This window comes from Folsomia candida, unplaced genomic scaffold (assembly GCF_002217175.1).
Source record: "Folsomia candida strain VU population unplaced genomic scaffold, ASM221717v1 Fcan01_Sc038, whole genome shotgun sequence".
Lineage (NCBI taxonomy): Eukaryota > Metazoa > Arthropoda > Collembola > Entomobryomorpha > Isotomidae > Folsomia > Folsomia candida.
Window position 1 is genome coordinate 428081 of NW_019091230.1, and position 20480 is coordinate 448560.

The following is a 20480-nucleotide window of genomic DNA, read 5'->3' on the forward strand; positions in this document are numbered from 1 at the left end:
TTCGACAACTGTAACATCCTCTTATACACGATCGGTCCAATTACATCTCGCTTCCTCGATCCCCTCCCCCACGCGAAACACCCGCTCCAACTCGCCCAACCGTCAGCCCTCATCGACCCGTCATTCGTGCAAATAATCACTCATAAAGGTAAAAGTTGGCTTAACATCTCTTCACTAAACTTATCGTATCCCTCCGTACTTCCAGATATTCAACCCACCCTTTCAAAATCCCCGCTCACCTGCAAACTCTTCGCCGTGCTGGTCACCGCACCCCGAAGTATGATCAACTTGTACAACATGAACCATTTATTTGGTGCGTTACAAACCTCCCGCGAAACCTATTTAGGCCTCGAAACTGAAGACGCGCGACTTGAGCACAATTACAAATTTTACTTTCGTCATACACTCGCCCTTGTATACTTGCCGGACAAAACGGCCGGATTTTTACGAGTGAACATCTCTGACGTAGCCCTTGTACGTTTAGACTCTGTCCGGGTCTGGAATAGAGATATCGTAGACAAGTATCACATTCGGGGTACAATCTTTGTCAAATATTTCAAAGAATATGAAAATTTGAAACTTGAGACTGCGCTAATTTCAAAAATCAATTCCTTACTTCAACAATCCTTAAGGAATAAGGGTTCCTGCCGATTCGAATATTTCTCGGCAAAAAAACTATTTAAGGAACCCTTCACCTTCCAGAGCCTTATCCACCTTAAGGAAGGTTTAGCTCTCCACCGGAAAAACGCATTCGCCACCGTTATGGCGTCCCTGATTAAATCGCACCTAAACCTCACCGAAGTACCCGGGCATAAATGCAACAAGGAGCACGATCTCTTCACCGAATTCATGTCACGGGCAGTAATTCCTGCAAAAATCGGGGACGATCTGACCGATTTTGACGCACTCCCGGTCGGAATTCCGGACCAAAGTTTGTACCATTTATTCTGGATTAATGAAAGCATCTCCTTCGTCACGTGTTCCCCGACGGAATCTTTCATCAAATTTGCCAACCTTTTAACCCCATACGAATCCACGGCTTGGGTCGCCATTTCTGTCACATTTCTTGTGCTAGCCATCGTTCTGAACTTTGCTACTAAAAATTTTGCAGGGGTTATTAGTCTTCTTAGCGTAGTGTTAGAAAACAGTAGCGAAAATGGAGCAAGTTCTCGAACAGCGACGGGGTTGCTCGTTTTGTGGACTTTTGTCCTGCTGTTGCTCGGAAAGTTTCCGAACAGTTTGAAATCTATGGTGGACAACGATTTCTTGTTTGTTGACGTGCATCCATTCGGGTTGGAGGAGGGGCAGCATTCGGACTTGTTTTCGCGGGTGTTCCTAACTTTTTTGCATATGGTCCATCCCGCCATAGTTCGGAGGAATCTGGGAAACTCAAGTGGAGTTTATGAGGGAAATACGATCGAAGATATTTTGTATTATAGGTGGTGCTTTTACGATTACGAAAGAAGAAGGAGGCACTCACGTGAAGCGGAATGTTCAAGGAGAAAGTTTAATTTCACGGGGATTGAAAATATTCAGTTTTATGAGACGTACCTAAAAAAGTATCCGATACTTCTGATGTCCTTGCATCTACAAACGTATACAAATCAAAAGGTAAGGTTATTATAATGGTTGACATCCACATATTTATTTCGGGAATGAATAAATAACTCATTAATTATTCGAAAAATTCGGGTGTTAATAATTTGCAAAGTTTTTGGCCTGAATATCTGCAAATATTGAATAAATATTGAATAATTACGTACTCAGTTTCATGAGGAATGAATGAATGAATGAATGAACTCATTCATTTTTCAAGCTATGCTTATTAAAAAAAATAATTATTAAATAATACATGTATCGGGTATAAACCCATCAAATAAGGCGAATTTGCGATAAAACGAGTAAAAAGTTTATGTAATGAATACATAAACATTAATTTTTAAAATTCGAACAGGTATCTGATAAAAATGCGGATCATGGACAAAAAGCCGGAGTCAATTTAATCGCAAACTGTGAGAAATCTGCTCTGGTCGCCTACACGTCACAAATTGATCACGTCGTGGCGAAACTTTTGGGTGAAACGTCCCACATTAAAAGACGACCTTATAAGAAACTTGAAGAAACTATTTTCTCGAGGCAGAAATTTGTCACTATTTCAAAATACGGATGGGAACTGGGAGGTCCTTTTATGCAAGGAATTTTTGCTTCGGGAATTTTATTCAGGTGGTTACAGTTCGTGGAGGGTTTATACACCGGGCTTTTCCGATGGGAGGAGGACAGTTCGGGGGTTAAGTTTCAACCGCAAGATTTATTTTCGAATTTGGGAACGATATTTTTCATCCTCTTGATTGGAACAGGGTTGGGCCTGGTTGTGTTTATTTGTGAGATGTTAAGATTGCCAGAAATGAATAGGAAAAATTGGAGGATTATTTGCAAGAATCATTGGAAGAGCATTTCTGGGCTAATGAGACTTTTTGGAGGCACGATTTTCCGTAATTGTTGGGTATGGTGGAAGTTTCAGAAATTGTGTACGTGCAGAAAAGTTTTGGCAAAAAGAATTAGATTAAACAGAATTAGATTAAAATCTATAATAAATACGTATTTATGAAAATATGATTACATAAATACATACACGTGGACAATTTTAACCTTTTAAAATGTATGGAGGCTTTTTGGCCTCCTTGGGAACATTTCGTTGTTGTGGAAGGAAGTCTTTTAGCCTCCTAAAATTTTAGGGCTTACTGCGGGAAGAGGTCAATAAACCTCCACGAATTTGTAGCCATGGTGCGGGAGGAGGTCTTTTAGCCTCGACCCAAATTTTTTCTCCACTGCGGGAGGAGGTCAATAGACCTCGCTAAAAAATATTTTTTTCACTCTTCATAACCCATAATAATATTTTATATCGTAAAATAATTACTAGATATTTGATCAAATTTGCACAAAAAAACACTCGAATACAAAATTGTGAACGTGTTGAATTTTCTACCATCACATTGCAAAGGATTTAAATGAGCAAAAATTTATTATAAAATACTCAAAAAAACCCTTCCCACAGTAACCATCTATTTAGCGTCCCTCCTTTTACGAAACTAAATTTTCTCTTTGGAAAATGACTCCCGAATCATAACCCAATAATCACAGTAAATCTCCAGCGGTAACGCCTTGGTCATGTCATTATACAAACGTTTTAAAAGGTTAAAATTAAAAATGTTGCCGTAAGTCTATCTAAATACCGAGGTTGAATCGGTAACACGTGAACGTTTTTGACCTTAAATTACTGGTTGAACGGCTTGGAGTGGAGGTCCCGAACATTTGTTATGTGAAAGCCCTTTTCTCGAGCTACAAGTCGGTATCGGCGATTTCAACTTTTGTACACTGATTTGACCATGGCGAGGTCAAGTTTAGACCACTCGTCTCTCAAAACTTTCCAAACTCCGTCAAAAGTTTTTGGGTGGCGGAGAAAAGATTTTATTTCAGATATCCAAAGCCGAAAAAATTCTTGGGACTTACATAGAGTGACTTAATAGGTATTTCACTATTTTGGATGATTGTTATCCCGAGTGTAGTGTTTAAGTCCTTGGCGTAATCCTGGGTCAAAAGGGCGGTGTGCGATGACGCTGCGTCGTGATGAACTATCACTTTTTTGTGTCCTAGCCATATAGTTTTCGAAGATGAATCTCCAAAAGCGGTTTTAAAACAAAGTCAATGAAGTACTTCACAGTTACCTTCACTTTTTTTGGAACTTTGATAAGTGGGAGGAGACCACGACCAGATAATGCACCAACCACCATGAACTTGTTGCAAAACTTTTCCGTGTGCGGGATGGCCAATCTTCTGGAATTATTTTCTTCTTTGGTTGTATAGTAAATTTTTCTATGACCGTTGGTATCTTTAAAGAAAATAATTCTTCATCCAACAACACTAAAAAGTCACTTTTATCTTTTGTCAGGTAATTAATATAAAATTTTTTGCAGGTCAAACGACGATTTTTTTATGCTTCTCGAGTCAGCTGATGGACTCGGATTTTTCTTCGTTTTTGCCTCCACAAAATATTAATTGCCCGTCGCAAACTAGTCTCTGACACTTTAGTTAGACGTGCCACTGCTCTCTGGGGTGGTGGGTTGTCCTTAGAGGTCAATAGGTCAATTTTCTTAAGCACGGGCCGAATTAGCACTTTTCGGACTCGTGTTTGAGGCATGATGGTTGTCCTTTGGTACGAGCTTGTCGTTATTGACTTTCATTTTTAAGTCCCTTATGTATCTGGCCTTTCGAAACTCGTTGTCCTTGAGTTTTGAAGTGGTTACTTATGTATGTGTACGAAGAATTAAGTTTGGAAAGTGTTTTTATGGTACCCTCTTACTCTAAGGTCACTGGTCGGGTCATTTTTGAGTCTAGAAAGCTAATTTTTTGCTCAGCCCTTGTCAACAATCACATGTCGTTATGCTCAAAATTTGAAACCGAAACTCCAACCCGTTTCGAAGCAATTCAAGATTGACCGCGTTCACGTGTTACCGACTCATCCTGTATGAATAAATTATTGCGCATCCGGCACATGAAAGAAGTAAATAAAATAGAATAATAAATCCATGAACAGCATCGGGATGATTATTTATGTATTTCATCCGGTTGTTCAGAATCTGAGTGTATGTTTTTGTCATCGAATTAATCGTTTTGTTTTGCAGAGAGAATTTACTTATTGAACCAGCAAAACACACGTGCAATAAGGAAAGGTCAAATTTATTTGGTAAAGTTAAAGGCATATGTACATGCATGCATAATATGTGTACATATCTTTGTATGTTTGTATAATATGGTAAATACTGATGTACTTATTTATTATATTTCAATTTCAAATGTGTAATAAAGTTGCTATTTTTAGTTCATATTGAATATTCCATGCCAAATCGTGCTGCAATAAATATTAGGCTATAATTTAAATTTAAAAAAAACTGGAAGGCTAAGATTTTAGGTGTTGGGAAAGATTTCGTCTAACTTACATATTTATTGCAAAATTTCTAATGCGGATTTACTATCTAAATACATAAATATTTGAGAAGGATCTGAATTTATGTATACCATACTATAAACTAATTTACGACTTGCACAAGCACATCAAATGAACACCTATCGCGTCAGGTCACGGAGTCCAGTATGCTTTTTGAATCCATAAGAGATCAATGCTGCATGAATTTGGAGCAGTTGAATCCCCTAAATTAAAAAAATAAGTCTAGATAACCTCAGAAATTAAGGAGCTAATATTTACTAAGAAAACTTAGGTAGCCCAATTTCCTTAATCGTTACCCACGTATTTATGTAAATACTTCAACTCAACATGATCGTGGATATTGTGTACCGAAAGTAAGGTCAAATAAATCAATTACGGATTTTTTAGTTCTGTGTTATAGATTTGGAAAATAAATATTTACTTATTTAGAAAAAATTTAGAGTTTCCTAAGAATGATGGATTATTAAAAATCGACAGAATGCCTATCAACAAAACTAACATTTGTCCACTACTAGTTTTCTTTATGTATACTTGTTTTTTTATTCTATAAATAGTTATATCAAAAATCTTATAGCTTTTATTCATTCCACAGATTTCTAAACATCGTCGTATCCCTTTTCGATCTAATAATTCCAATTGTTCGTAAAATCCGGTACTTCCTTCTCCTCCCGTGTACCCCGATTTTGAAACCGATAACCGAATTCATATTCAGCCGTATCGGAGTTAAGATCACTTCCGAGGCAAAATCCCACCCAGATATTTTCGTCAAGGATACCCGATTCTACGCGAGATTATGGTCTGACCATCAGCTCGGTTTTGAAGAAATGTACACGGAGGGCTGGTGGACGTCGGAGAATCTTGAACAGCTGTATGATAAGATGTTCATCTTTATCAACAAGTACAGATGGATTATGAAGGTCCACATTGCATACTGGGAGGGAAAATTTAGATGGGGCATTCTTAACACGGTGCGGGAAGATTCTAACCAAATAAAGGCGCCGGAATATGAATTACGTAAGTTCAATTAATTCCATCATATTAAAAATTCAGTGTTTTTCCAAACTAAATTATTTTTTAATTGGAGAAATTTTGTCCCAAATTAAAGCTACACTTGATGAAATGTGAATATCAATTTACTGATCCGAGAATTACTCGAACGTTCGGAAATTTTTAAACATTGAAAATGTTGACAAATTATCTTATCATAATTTTACGAATAAGGTGACACACCTAGAAAAATTTAAATTTACAACTAATCGTGTCCTAATTTTCCATGGTAATCTTAGAAAATGGATGGAAACATTTGTTATTTGATTGCTTTTTAGTTACGAACGTCATACTTACAATGCGATAGTGTGAAGTGTAACCCTCCAATTTAGTTCAAATTTTGAAATTATGTGGTCCGTGTCAATACAACCAACGTTTGTTCAGGCAGTTTGTGCTATGGTGGGAATTTGTCAAAATATCTGAGGTCAAAGTTGAAAAACGGGCGATTTTTACCAGGCGGATGAAGCAAACTCAACTTCCATTCTTTTCCCATACCAAAAATTGTACATTTTTCACCTTTGACCTCACATATTTTGACAAATTCTGACCATCGCACAAACTGCCCGAAGAAATGTTGGTTGTATTGACCAGGACCACATATGTAATTTCGAAATTTCAACCCAATCGGAGGGTTACACTTCACACTATCGCATTGTTAGTAAATTCCCGCGTCGCACCTAACGTATTGTCCAGCTAAAGATATTCTTCGAATTACATGAATAGTTTGACATATGAAACTGCATTGCCTCATTTTGTCCCATTTAGCCGTGGAATATTTCAAACTAATTACCGACCAGGAAAATATGCAACACTCGTGTGGTTACTTTGCCACCGGAGCGTCCACTTTTGCCGAAGCCCAAGTCGAAACGCTGAAGCTTATTGCATCAAAACTTCAACTCAGACCTGGGATGACCCTTTTAGATGTCGGCTGTGGATTTGGTGGGCTTTCAAAATTCATGGGAGAAAATTATGGCGTCACTGTTACAGGAGTCACTCCTTCCGATTCTATGGCAAAAACTGCGAGGACTCACTGTTGTCGGAGCCAAGTAACGATTCTTCAACAAGATTGGAGACAAATGGAGGGAAAATTTGATCGAATTACAATAATTGAAATGCTGGATCATGTGGGAAAGCAGAATTACGACGAATTTTTTAGAAAAATCCAATCTCTTTTGAAACCTGGTAAGTTTTTAATGTCTTTTTTTACAACGAAAATGCATGCAAACCTTCGAATTCTAAGATAACTGATCTGAAATCTATCCTATGTTAAAAACTTTACAAAAGCTTTGCGTGAAATTGACTCCTCCTCCTCTTTAGGAGATCAAAAGTGACAGATTTGGTCGAAGCAATTCATGCTTGCCATTGTAACATTGTAAAATTCACAAATTCAATAAGCTTGCAAAATTTTAAAAATGCTTTCAAGGAAAATTAGCCTAAAATTATTGAAAACTTTATCAGATCAAGGGCGTCCAATTTATGTTATAAAAGGTTATCAAGTTATTTTATATAGATACAAAACTTCCAAGTTAACAAAGACTGCGTGAATAACCTCAATTTTTCTGAACTTAAATAAATTGTACATAAATACTTTTAACCCAAAACTTTAAATTGTTTAAATCCTAAAATATTCTTCAATTACTGTAAAAATCCATTTAACAGATTTTAGTTGCCAATGACCGTATGAATTGTCCCAATATTTCTGCATAAATTTCCGACATATGTTTTCGGGTGATTTTTTTTACTCCTAAACTTTAAATTCAAAAATATTTTGAAATAATTTCTGTAACCATGATTCCATTTTCCAGATGGTCGTGTACTCCTTCAACATTACGCCATGGACCCTGGTCATTTCCACTTTACCGAGTTTCTCTGCAAATACCAATACGGTCTAATTTACTTCCCCACTCTGTCCAATGTGGTCAGTCATGCTTCCAACTATTTTCACATTTCCAACGTCCACGACATATCCTGCGATGCGGAAGAAACTTACAAACACTTTATCGACATGGTGGAAACTAATCGAGAAAAGATGACAACTTTGACTGGGCCCAAGGTCTGGAAGGCTCTTCGAATCACGTATGCCTTGGCGCAAGGTGGTCTTAAATGCAGAGCGATCAAGGCCTACCAAACCATCCTGGTTCGAAAGGATAACAAGGGCAGGGTCCCATTAAAATGATGAAGCGCCCCTCGCATTACCAAATTATTTTGACATGATTATTCAAAACAAGTGCATATGTACATCATCCATTCTTTTGTCAGTTGGGAACATTTATTTCACTTGAATAAAGTAAATTTTTGACATAAAATTCATGTCAAATGAACCTTCCAAATTGCTAAACACTTACATACATAACCTCACCTGTCTGCACTTTTAACCACTTTCACGTATGTCTGTAGAACTTGTGAATGTACTTGAATAAACCGTTATTGCACGAAACCTGTCACACTTTTTTGATGTATGCAAATATGTAAGCAATCCCGAATTACTAAATTATTTTAGTCTACCACCTTAGATTGCACTGGACTTAAAGTAGGTATGAGTTGCCACTTGGTGAAGACTAGCTGTTTCAGTAGATTTAGCACGAAATCTTTATTTCAGAATGTTCTAAGTAGTGAATGTAAATTCAAGCCAACAGGTCAAGAGAAGTTTAAGTTCAAGGTGTATAGATTATGAAATTTATAAAATCTGTAGTTACTCCAGGATGCATATTAACGTAATTATTTGTTCCTGGTTATTACCCTTGATCCAATCTAATTCTCACTTCACTCCTACTTTTCCTGACCTGACCCCGATTCTGTCAGCTTTCTCCTCTTGTACAACCATCCTTGATGTGGGAAACGCATCAAGACTTCCATATCCCGTCTCCCATCAGCCTTTAATTCTTGTTAAGATACCAATCCCGGGTTTCTTTTATGGAGAACAGGATACGCAAAAGACTTCCTATATCTCTAGGAAAATCCGAAAACAATTCTGTTATGCCTTTATCTTGATCCTTCCAGACTTTGAAAATCGATCAAAAACTGAAGAAATGTCGCGATTTTTAGTCATCTTAAGGTCCCTTATGGATAACTTTCCCCCTTTCGTCGCTAGGACCTTTGCTGTGCAGTATATCGTCTGGGTGACTAATTATCCGATGGAATTAGTCATCGGGTCAAGTGCTATCGGCGGGATGTCGGATTTAAAGCGACATCTCACTTTCCCCGTAACCCTGATCTCGAACAGTACATGGTTAACTGTTTACTATGTAAATCATTACTATGCCAGAAACACCAAAACGATGTTTCCAGAACGGATTCCGACCACTTGTCCGCTTTCTGAATGTTTGAGAACAATTGAATCTATCACGATTTCAATTTCCCGGCTGAACAGGTTTTTTTGGCGGGCTAGAGATTGGCGGGAGGAATCAATCCGTCTGACTGCCAAATTTTCAAAGGGAAATCCATACCGAGTCATAAATCTAACCTCGTCATTCTCAGAATTTATGGCACTTTGGATTTTCGACGGGATTGAAAATATGACGATACCAAATCCTCTCGGAATCTTTACATTTGCATCAAGTCGACGCCTCTTGTACATTTCGGATCAGATATCGGCCAAAGATGTAATCCTCTTGGGTTGGAAGAATCTAAACTTTTTGTCTTATTACGCTGTTGGAAGACACATTTCAACCTTTGGCGAGTTAATTAGTCCATTTGACATGACAACCTGGACTATGTTGGCATTTAGTTTCATTTTGGTCAGTATTTTTTTGGGAAGATTGACCACCAGGGAGAGAACCGTATTCGATTCTTCAGGTCCCCTCGTTTCTGTCGGGATTATGCTAGAAGCCTCGACTTTGGGTGGGGTTGAATTCAACTTATTGGGAAAGCGGGGTAACGTCGGGTTTCGATTAATCCTCCTACTTTGGGTCTTTCCCGTTGGAACCGTGTTGAGGAATTGGTACAAGACTTACTTTACTTTTGAAATGATTGTCCCTGCCGAAATAACCGCGCCTTGGCGGAGTTTCGTCGATGTTGAAGGATTTAAGCTGATTGCGGGACTTTCGACGCTTCTAGAAGAATACGAAATGGGCGGGAGCATGAGTAGTGGCAATTTCCTGTTTTATATCAAACTGCGCCAGGAATTAGGCGCAGCGATGAGATACGCGGCAACGTCAATTAAATTTCGGGGCTACTCGAGAATTGCAAATGTCTGGTTAGAAGGCACGTATGATGGTCAGACACAGGAAAGAAACGTATCAGACCGTTTGGTAGTCCCGCTTCTAGATCCAGACGGGTTTTTGAAAAATGTGACCCAGTGTGAAACAAAAATCGCGTTTATCGATAAAGCAGAGAATGTGCGAAACCTGGTTGGAATTTTGAACGATTACTACCGCCACAAGGAGGGGGGTAAAAGGAGAACGTATTTTAGGAAAGGCGTCTCAGATGAGGAAACATTCATGGGTGCCCCGATGGGTTGGGAAATGAATGCGTTTAGTTATAATTTTGTTTATGAGAGGTTAAAAGCTTCCTTTTCTTCTGGAATTTATAACCATTGGAGGGAATGGTACGATAGGGTACGGCCGCAGGTGATGTCATATAACATGACCAATAACACTAATGCAAACTCGGTAGTAACGGGAGGCGAGTTCGAATCGAAGATGTGGACAGGTTTCTATATTTCAGGAATTTTTCTCGTCTTATCGGGAGCTGTGCTGCTTTGGGAAATTATCAAGAATAATTTTGGGAAACTTTGATTTAAATTAAATGATATGTACTTATACAGATATAATTTGCATATGCATATTTAAATATAGATAGTCGTTATGTAAGGTTTCTTAGGTAACAAACTCGGATAATTATTTTCGGACGAATTGACAATCATTGTCACGAAATAACAATTATTCATTATTCCATAATGCCATGTAGGTATTTACTACATATTTATGCCACATTTTCATCGGTATGCAAATTTACATTTATTTGTCGCCATCAAAAAAAGTTGAAAAATTTAAAGTTTGAAATTGAGAATAAAATATTTCGTCAAATCAGCTCTCAATCTCTTCATGACCAATTTGGGTGTGGTCCATTTCAATGTTTGCTTCTTTAGCCGATTCCACACCAACGCCGATAACCACAGTGACCAAATCCGTAGTCGTAGAAATAATGGCGTTTCCTCCGGTTTCCGGTAGGTGCACTTTCAGCGGGTTGCTCTAGACCTGGAAAAAATGAACTTTTTAATCAGATTTTTCGAACGGAAACATTTTAACCAACAAATTGAACTTCGTAGATTCTATTCAATTGACCAATCCAGCAAATCTTATACGTATTTTACCGGATATAGGCTATTTACCAAATCAACCCTAGTACCAAAATTATCAATTATCTAATCAAACTTACCCTCGTCATCATGCGGGTATGGGATCGGTTCCGGATGGGCCGAGACGGGCATTCCCAGGAAGCAAATGACGGTCAAGGTGCCGAGAAGGAGGCAAACTGAAACAGTTTTGGAAACCATGTTTCTTCTTGATTTATCAAGTTATGTGTGTCAATTTATCCCGATTAAATCCACGCTTTTATACGACCCTTCATTGCCAATTTGTTTAGGTATTAGAGGACACTTCCAATTTCTAATTGAATTCAAATATTTTCGAAATCTGGATTACTTAATACAGTGTGAAAGACAATACAAATCTTTTTAATTGTTTTCACAGAAACAAATACCTAATGTGATTTTGAATAAGGAAAGTGTCCTTTAGCTAATTACAATGAGCGATTGATACAATTAAGTACAAAATATGTACGTAGTATGTACATACATATGTTCATAAATATTTAGGTACATTATTTATGTAATTATCTATATTCATTTTTGCGTTCGAATTTACCAATATTGTTTTCCTATGTGTATAGATGGACATGACATTCTGCTTAACTTTCGGGACAATGATCCACAAAAATATTTGTTTGCAGCTACACCAGTTCGATACATAAATTCACACTTTATTTGACAATAATTTTAATTATGTAAATTTTAAAATATTTATTATGTACATACTAATTGAAAATTTAACTATTTACATTCGAAGGAAGGTGCGTAAGTAAAACAAAGTTTGCAGGAAATGGATTTAATTGAGCACATCCGTAAAGCTTTATTTTATGAATTTCTTTGTTACAATTATCAATTAATACCCCGGTTCAAACCAACCTCTGCAAAGATTAGCTGATGTCAAACAATTGCACAAAAATGTTGCCCTTAACGATTCTGAACCACCACATTCAAAAAGTGAAATTTTGCCGAAGCGATAAATAATTAGGTCAAAATTTGACAGTATCCATAAGGAAACAAATTCTCAATAGCTAAATCACAAAATTGGTCTAATTGCTAGGTATTGGCGTATAAACGAAGAATTCTTAGGTTACGTAACTGTTTTGAGCACAATTCAAATTTTTCACTTTTTATTCTCTGTAACGCCACAAAAATAAAGCTATTTCATACATCAAGCGAGGGCCATCCCGAGGCCCCTTCGCCTTGAATCAGACCGTCACGCGTCATCTAACGGTCTTTTTCAAGTTTTTTCTTTCACTATTAGCTAAGCGGTTTAAATCACCGTCAAATTATCACTGATTGCCACCGCGAAGAAGAATCGATAGTTCATGATAGGGTCCCACGCGTTTCTGCCAAAAATGCCTAGCCTACTAATTGATATCTAAATATGTACTACTTGGGGCAGCACAATGGGGCCGCCTTATTGTAGGAAATGGTATAAATTATTTTATGACTTTTTTTGAGCTATTTATGCATATGAGGTAGTTTGGAGACGGATGACACAAATTATATGACTGTAGTGCAACCACACCCCTTGGGGGAGGAGTTATCTCCATTTGAGGGGGTGTGGCTTTGAAACCTATTGCATTCGATAGATCTTTGAAAGCAAATTCATATAAGTTACACCAACGTACGACGCTCCAGAGCAAAGTTATCGGCCTCTAAACACCGAAATTTTGCATTCTGCGCCCAGTTTGTGACCCTGTGGCGTAGTGCGCGACATGATTTATGGTTTCGTAGATATGTCAAACGACGCTATCCATGTTGGGGTGTCACCTCCAGCAAGAGATTTGATGGCACGTCTCGTTTGGCCGCAGGAATTTTTTGAAAATCGTCAAAAATATAGCCCAAATAGCCTAAATCTGCACACTAAAAAAATATTTCGTTGTACTTATTAACGAAAATTCGAAAGTTAACAATTTTTCTGCTGGACCTCATCGTCAAGTCTTTCACCGTTCAGCCATATACCGGGCTTTACTCGGTTTAATGCTAGCAGCGGGGAAGGAATACACATTACGATTTTTAAATAAATTATCACAAATATTTTTTAGTGTGCAGATTTAGGCTATTTCGGCTGTATTTTTGACGATTTTCAAAAAATTCTTGCGGCCAAACGAGACGTGCCATCATCAAATCTCTTGCTGGAGGTGACACCCCAACATGGATAGCGTCGTTTGACATATCTACGAAACCATAAATCATGTCGCGCACTACGCCACAGGGTCACAAACTGGGCGCAGAATGCAAAATTTCGGTGTTTAGAGGCCGATAACTTTGCTCTGGAGCGTCATACGTTGGTGTATCTTATATGAATTGGATTAGCTTTCAAGGATCTATCGAATGCAATAGTTTTCAAAGCCACACCCCCTCAAATGGAGATAACTCCTCCCCCAAGGGGTGTGGTTGCACTACAGTTATATAATTTGTGTCATCCGTCCCCAAACTACCTCACATGCATAAATAGCTCAAAAAAGTCATAAAATAATTTATACCATTTCCTACCATAAGGCGGCCCCATTGTGGGCAGGCTTCAATATCTGGAGAATCCCATTACTTCTCCGAGCAAAAAGGCAAATCTCCATCCGGAAACTGAAGTCTGCTATTGAGTCTCTTACATATTTATCTTTCTCCTATTATATGAGTCACCTTTCCTAAATGCATTAATCTATCTACTGATCAACTCAACCACCCTTAAAATGAAATAAGCAAACTGTATGTTTGTTCTAGAATGAATTTAAGAACAGCACCCTTGTGGATTTATCAATTTCGCCCAATTTGGGTCCAAATGATAAAATTCTAGCCCACGTTTTTGCAGTGCCGCAACCTCACGGATCATCAATTTCCTTCGTATTCCTTTCAACCGAACAATTGAGTCTAGATACATGACTCGAAGTTGGTTCTTTTTCTCGTTAAGATTTGCAACGGAGCCATATCCTAGAACGAGAAAAATGCAGCCAATGCAACTCATTACAACTAGCCTTGCAATGATATAGCCAGGCAGTATCTTAAGCTGCTTCACGGCGACAAAGTTGCAGATTATGCAACCAGTGGTCACTAAAAAGTACCCCAAGACCGCATTCATTCCGATCAGATCATGCGCATGTGACGATACGATACACGCAGATCTAAATTGATGGAGGTGCTCTGTCGCCACGGGTCCAGAGGATATAAAATACGATTTCATAATGGCAATCGAATTATTTCCCATCTCTAATGTCAGTAGGATGAGTGTTGCAACCAAACATTGCACACGCACCGCCTCCAACCCGACAATCAGCCCAAGTGCGTATCTGGCAACAGTATGTAGCACCTTAAGTATCCACCCGTATGAAAATGGCATGGCGAATCCTGCATAAACCGGCACAACTTCCCTGCACAGTTGATTGTGCAGGAAACTATATGCCGAATTATGAATAACTGGCATGAGATTTATGTCGAACATGTTCTGCATAAAAAACCAAGGATAATTATGCACAATCCCTATAATATTTATGCCGAACATTTTCTGCATGAAAAATCCGACCTAATCATGCATAATTTTCGTGTCATATCTTATATGCATAAAATTATTTGGCAAATTATGACTATGAATTATGTGCTTATTGTGTGTAACAAGGTACATTGGCATATTTATTTATTCCAGTTCAATTGTATTCATAAGTTCGGTAACTATATATAAATTCCCATTTTCATCATATTGACATACAAATTTCATACGCTCTACATCAGTTGACAATTCGAACCTAACATTATTGCTAACTGATATAATTTTATTCGACTTTGGTGAATCTTTACACTCGGCTACAACACACTTTTTCACGAGCAAAATCGCGTTTGGGACACCAAACAAATTAAGTAGTTTAAAAATCACATACAATTTACCGTTAATTTTAACAATAGAGTTCACCCGTTTGATTGTATCACTATTACTGGAATTAAAAAATTTACGATATATTATACATGATTTGTAACTCAAACCTTCACTGTGCATGTACCCTAATTTCTCTAGTTTCTTTCTCTCAGTTGTACTAAAAATGTATATTTTTTTTGCTCCCAAACGAGTGCAATTATCAAGGGGACAGGACTTCCTGGAGTATTTCTTATTTTCCATCATTGAAAAATGAAAATCTTTAGCTATGCTATTTTGGAAATTGACTTCCCCAAGAGAGCAAACTTTTTGTGCACATATAATTCTACTAATTATTTGTGACCCTACTTCTCTGGTACCGCAATAGCTATTTGTCAGCACCCCATTATAGTTTTCGAACTGAAACAATGAGTAGCTCCACAAGGGTCCCCAGCGTCGCACGCAATCAGCAGCGTGAGTTAGTAAGTGGATGTTAAAACTACAGAAGCTCTTGTCATATAAACTAGGAGTCAATAAACAAAATTCTTTAACTAATTTCTCAGCTTCGTTAATTTTCTGTAATGTTACATTATCCTGGGATAGGGTTGAAATAGAAACAATTAACTTGGCGAAGTGTTTCAAGTAACAATTTGGCAAAATACCTCGCAATAATGGAATTTCAATTATCATCCAAGTTTTCCACTCACTCGCTTTCCAATACGTCACTTCCTTAATTTCTCTCATATTTCGTCTACACTCATGTGGAATTTTACATTTAGCAATTCGTTGATTAATTTCGTGTGCTTTTGTGCCAATATAAAATGGTTCAGAGTGGTTTTTTGACTCTGTCCATGCAAAAGCGAAAGTGCGAACAACTCCAAGCAAAACGGTATGCATATAGTCAAAAACAAACCCTCCTACAATATCAAAATTTTATAGATTAACAAGAGGAGATGCTACTTTGATTCTAAAATTAGACGCAATTTTAGACCCCTGTTTAAGTTTGTCTCTTAGCTGGAGAAGATGTTTCACAAATATTTCTTTATCCCGTTTTACCGAAATTTCAGTAGGATCAAATATCCATTTATGCCTCGAGTCAGATATTTTCAAATTTTGTCCTTTAGCAAGGCACCATGGACAGCTATATTCGCCGTTGAACTGGTTAATTCCTTGAATTTGGCATCGAGCAACGGAATCCGCAGCAAACAAAGGGAAAAATATTTTACTGGTCATCATTTTGTTATTCGCCGTCCAGACAATTCCTTCCGTAGATAATTGTGCTGCCTGTTTCATGAAAGGATTTAGAAATAGACTAAAATTGGGCTTTCCTTTACCTAGCCAAAGACCTCCCAAAATCGTATGTTTTCTACGGAGTGGATAGTCAAGTTCATTAATTGATAAAAGAAGTGGCCACACACTAAACCCCGAAGAGTTAAAAATTGAGACACCATCCGTATTTAAGCAGCAAGTCAGGTCATACTTTTTTAATTTTAATTTCTTGTAGTCAGCTCCGTCGACGATGTCACTTATTACGTTGCTAGCATCAGGATTGTTGGCACGCTTCACAAAGGTCTTGATAATCGAATTTGAAATTGCTTCTCTTTCTAGAAGTGATTTCAATACAGATCCAATATCGAAGGAGACAAAATAATTCCCATCCTTGATTGCCTTATGCACATTAACTTGTCCACATTTGATACAATTATCCGAGTTTTCAATAATGCACTGACATTTTTCACAAAAGGGTATCTTCTTTGCTAAAGTGTAGTCAGGTCCCAGCATCTTGTTCAACAAAAACATTGACGACGGGATTGATGCTCCAGGCGGTAAGTGAAAATTAATTAATGTTAGCAAATCGGACATTGCAGATTTACTGAGTTTGTGGCCGATGGCGAATCCCAGTATTAACATACAACTTTCTGTTGTTGTAAGTTTTGCCCCAGGAAATATTTTGTATTGTTTGTTGTGGTGCTAGGATAATTAAAATATTTTTAAGTTATAGAATTGAGCGAAATATTGATTATTTTGATAAATTATCTCATTGGTTACTTTATTTTGATCGTAATCGTCCTCATCGTCGTCGTCGTCTGAAGTTGTACTGAGGCCAGACTCGGAAACTTCCCCATCCTCGTTCATATTCTAACAGTGTAGTTGTAATGTATACTTAACGGCTAAAATAGTTGATATACTGTATCATAATTGGTATTGTTATATTACCAATTGATGTAACGACGGGTGAAGATTGTCATCCAAGTCCTCATTACTTTTCCCCACCGATGTGTTGTGGCATTGCAGGTTGGGTTGAGTATTATTATTTAACCCAACACGATCAACCGCCGACTAATTTAAGAATAATAATTTATTTTACAAATTTTTCTTAACTAGATTGGAATTTACCCAGCGACGTTTTATCCTGTGCCGGGTCCTTATTGGTATACTTATCACTTTCGCGCATCCTTCACGAGAGCCAAAATAGCTTTTATAATTTCTACGGGTTGACATTTAGTATTCAATTATTGCAGTAATTAACTTAATAAGTTTAAAATGTGACTACTTGTGGCGATTCGGGGGTTACTTTGGACATACTAAACTCTGCTCTACAAATTCTGGGAATCTTTGGAAGCAATCGGTGTGGATGGCAACTTAACCAACAGCTCGCTCAGAATTTCATTCTCATTTACTAAATATCATTACACGATTCCAATCAAAATGACCTTTATTTTAATTGAGTGGTCCAACCAACGTCCCAAAAAGTATTCAGTTGTATGCTCCGAGAAGTTAGAAGATGGAACATTGCGTGCTAATCCTCACAATTTACTGGGACAGGTTGTGCAAGTTATTTGGAGTCGTGGGAAAAGCTATCCTGGTTTGGTTTTAAAAATTGGTAAGTCTAATAATTGGTTCTATCTAATTTTCTAATTTTTTCTCATTTAAGTTATTAACAATTGATTGTGCGTATGTTTATGTTGACTAATATTTTCTAGCAAATGATGAGGCAGACTTATCTGATGAGGCTGATTCATTGGCTATTGCTTGTTCTGCCGCTCAAGCTGTGGAAACTGGTGAGCATTCTGGCATAAAAAGGAAAAATACAGAAATTAAATCAAAGAAGGGTAAGATAACAAATTTGTGCATCAGTACAATTGCAATTAAAATTATGCTGGATAGTTTTGTCATATATTTTTTCATAAATTCAGGCAACAAATCCACGACGGCAAAACGGATTCGCGACATAGAAGAGGTCGTAGCCAATCTTGATCCTTCAGCTGATCTGCAAGATGCCCAGTCACAAGATGAAAATCACTCTTCTGGTCAGGAGCAGATCCCCGAAGGAATAGATGAATCAGTGGATTATTCTGGTATTTATTTTCTAATCAAACTTCCACAAATGCGAAGGCAATAATGTAATAATGATGAAAATTAATTACACTTATTATGCAGAAAAATATTTGAAAATGAAGCAGAAGTACAAGGCTTTGAGAATAAAATATAAGGACTTGAAATCCTCAGTCAAAGCGCGTCCGAGGTACACATTGTGTCCATTATTTTCGTCCTTATCAGTGTAGAAAAACTTTTTTTTTCCGTTTGATAAGAACTTATTTTTATCCATTTTTATCCATTTCTACGGTTATTTTATTTTAATAGGTCGAAATTTACCCTAACAGCGGTGTAACATTGCCCATGGCCGATTTGACTTCAATCAAAATGGTTTCGTCAAAACCTACTGTGCTAGCAATTTATTTAGACGGCTGTTTACGACAGAAGAACTTTCGACGCATTCTCTTTTGGGGAAGAAATGCAACGCTAACAGCAATGCCGCACCTCCTCTTCCAATCATCGACATACCCAAACGGGACGCTGTGATCAGTAAGATATTACATACATTATTGAGTATATTGGATTTGTAAATTGTTAGAAAGATTTATAAAGTCTATATTGAACTATTCTGCTTCACAGAATTTGTTCTGAAAGAGCAAGGACTTGATGGACTTCCAAATTCTGGTCATGCTGCCGAAGACAAAATTTTCAACAAAAATAAGAAGGTCGCAAGGAAGGAGATTATTAAATCATTATCAGATTTTTTGAGGGAGGAGCAGAAAAAATTCCGTAATTAATTTCAATTTGATGTAATGAAATATTTGAAAATTTATTTATTTGAGAAAAATAAAATCATTGGGTAAAAATACGCTATGCATAATTTATTCTGCATAAATAATTCTTCACGAAATACGGCCAATTTGTGCTACGAAAATATTGTACCCAAATGTTTATGCAGAAAATGTTTGTCATACTCTTTTATGCAGAAAATGTTCGTCATACTCTTTTATGCAGAAACAATTCTTCCTGAAAATCGGCCAAAATTTTAGGCACACAATTTGTACAGGATTCGCCATATAATTTATGAAGAAAATGTCGGAAAATTTTCATGCGGGGATCCCCAAACGGTACGGTGAAAAAACCAAAAAAAGTACCCCGTTTACCGATGATAATTTCTTTACGACAGGAACATATTTCAACAAAAAACTAACAAGTTTTATGTCAAATATTCTAAGGGTTAGCTGATTACAAAATAAAGGTCAAAATGTTATCTTATCAGGCTCCATTCATGGCTCTGGCGGGAATCGGCGGAATTGAGCAAAAACAGCCCAATTTCCTTGATTAAGGAGAGAAGATAGTTTCAAAAAATATTTGATAAACGTCTTGATGAAACTGGAGCACCCCCTCAACTATTCTATATCGGGTGAAAAGCCACCGACCTTTGTGAAGGCGTCCACAGTAGCATTTACAGCGAAATTCGTGAAAAACTGGATTAAAATCCACATTTCTGACTTCATTTGCACTTTAGGTTTAACGTTGGAATTTTCGAACCGCAGACAACTTCACCACCAAATACTGATTACAATTGAGGAAAAGGTCTGTTCTGAACCCCATATATGCGTCAGGGTCACAAAAAAATTTCTGACCCGGGAATGACACAGTTTGTCAATTAATTTCGTGCGTATTTTTGATGGAGCTTTCTCTTTCGTGACCAATTTTTCATGCGCACAGGTGGAATATATTTTCAAGTTTGATACATGCTTTCTACTTGAAATTTAACTGGCTTTTCAATGGCATAAGAATAAATTTGAAATTCCTTAAAACTAACCTAATATAGTCGTCTACTCTACTATCACTTTTTAAGTTGAGACTATGTATATCCAATTTCCCTGATTATTGTGCACTAATGGTGCAAAATTGTACAGTGACACTTATTTTGTCGGCTTATACTGTAC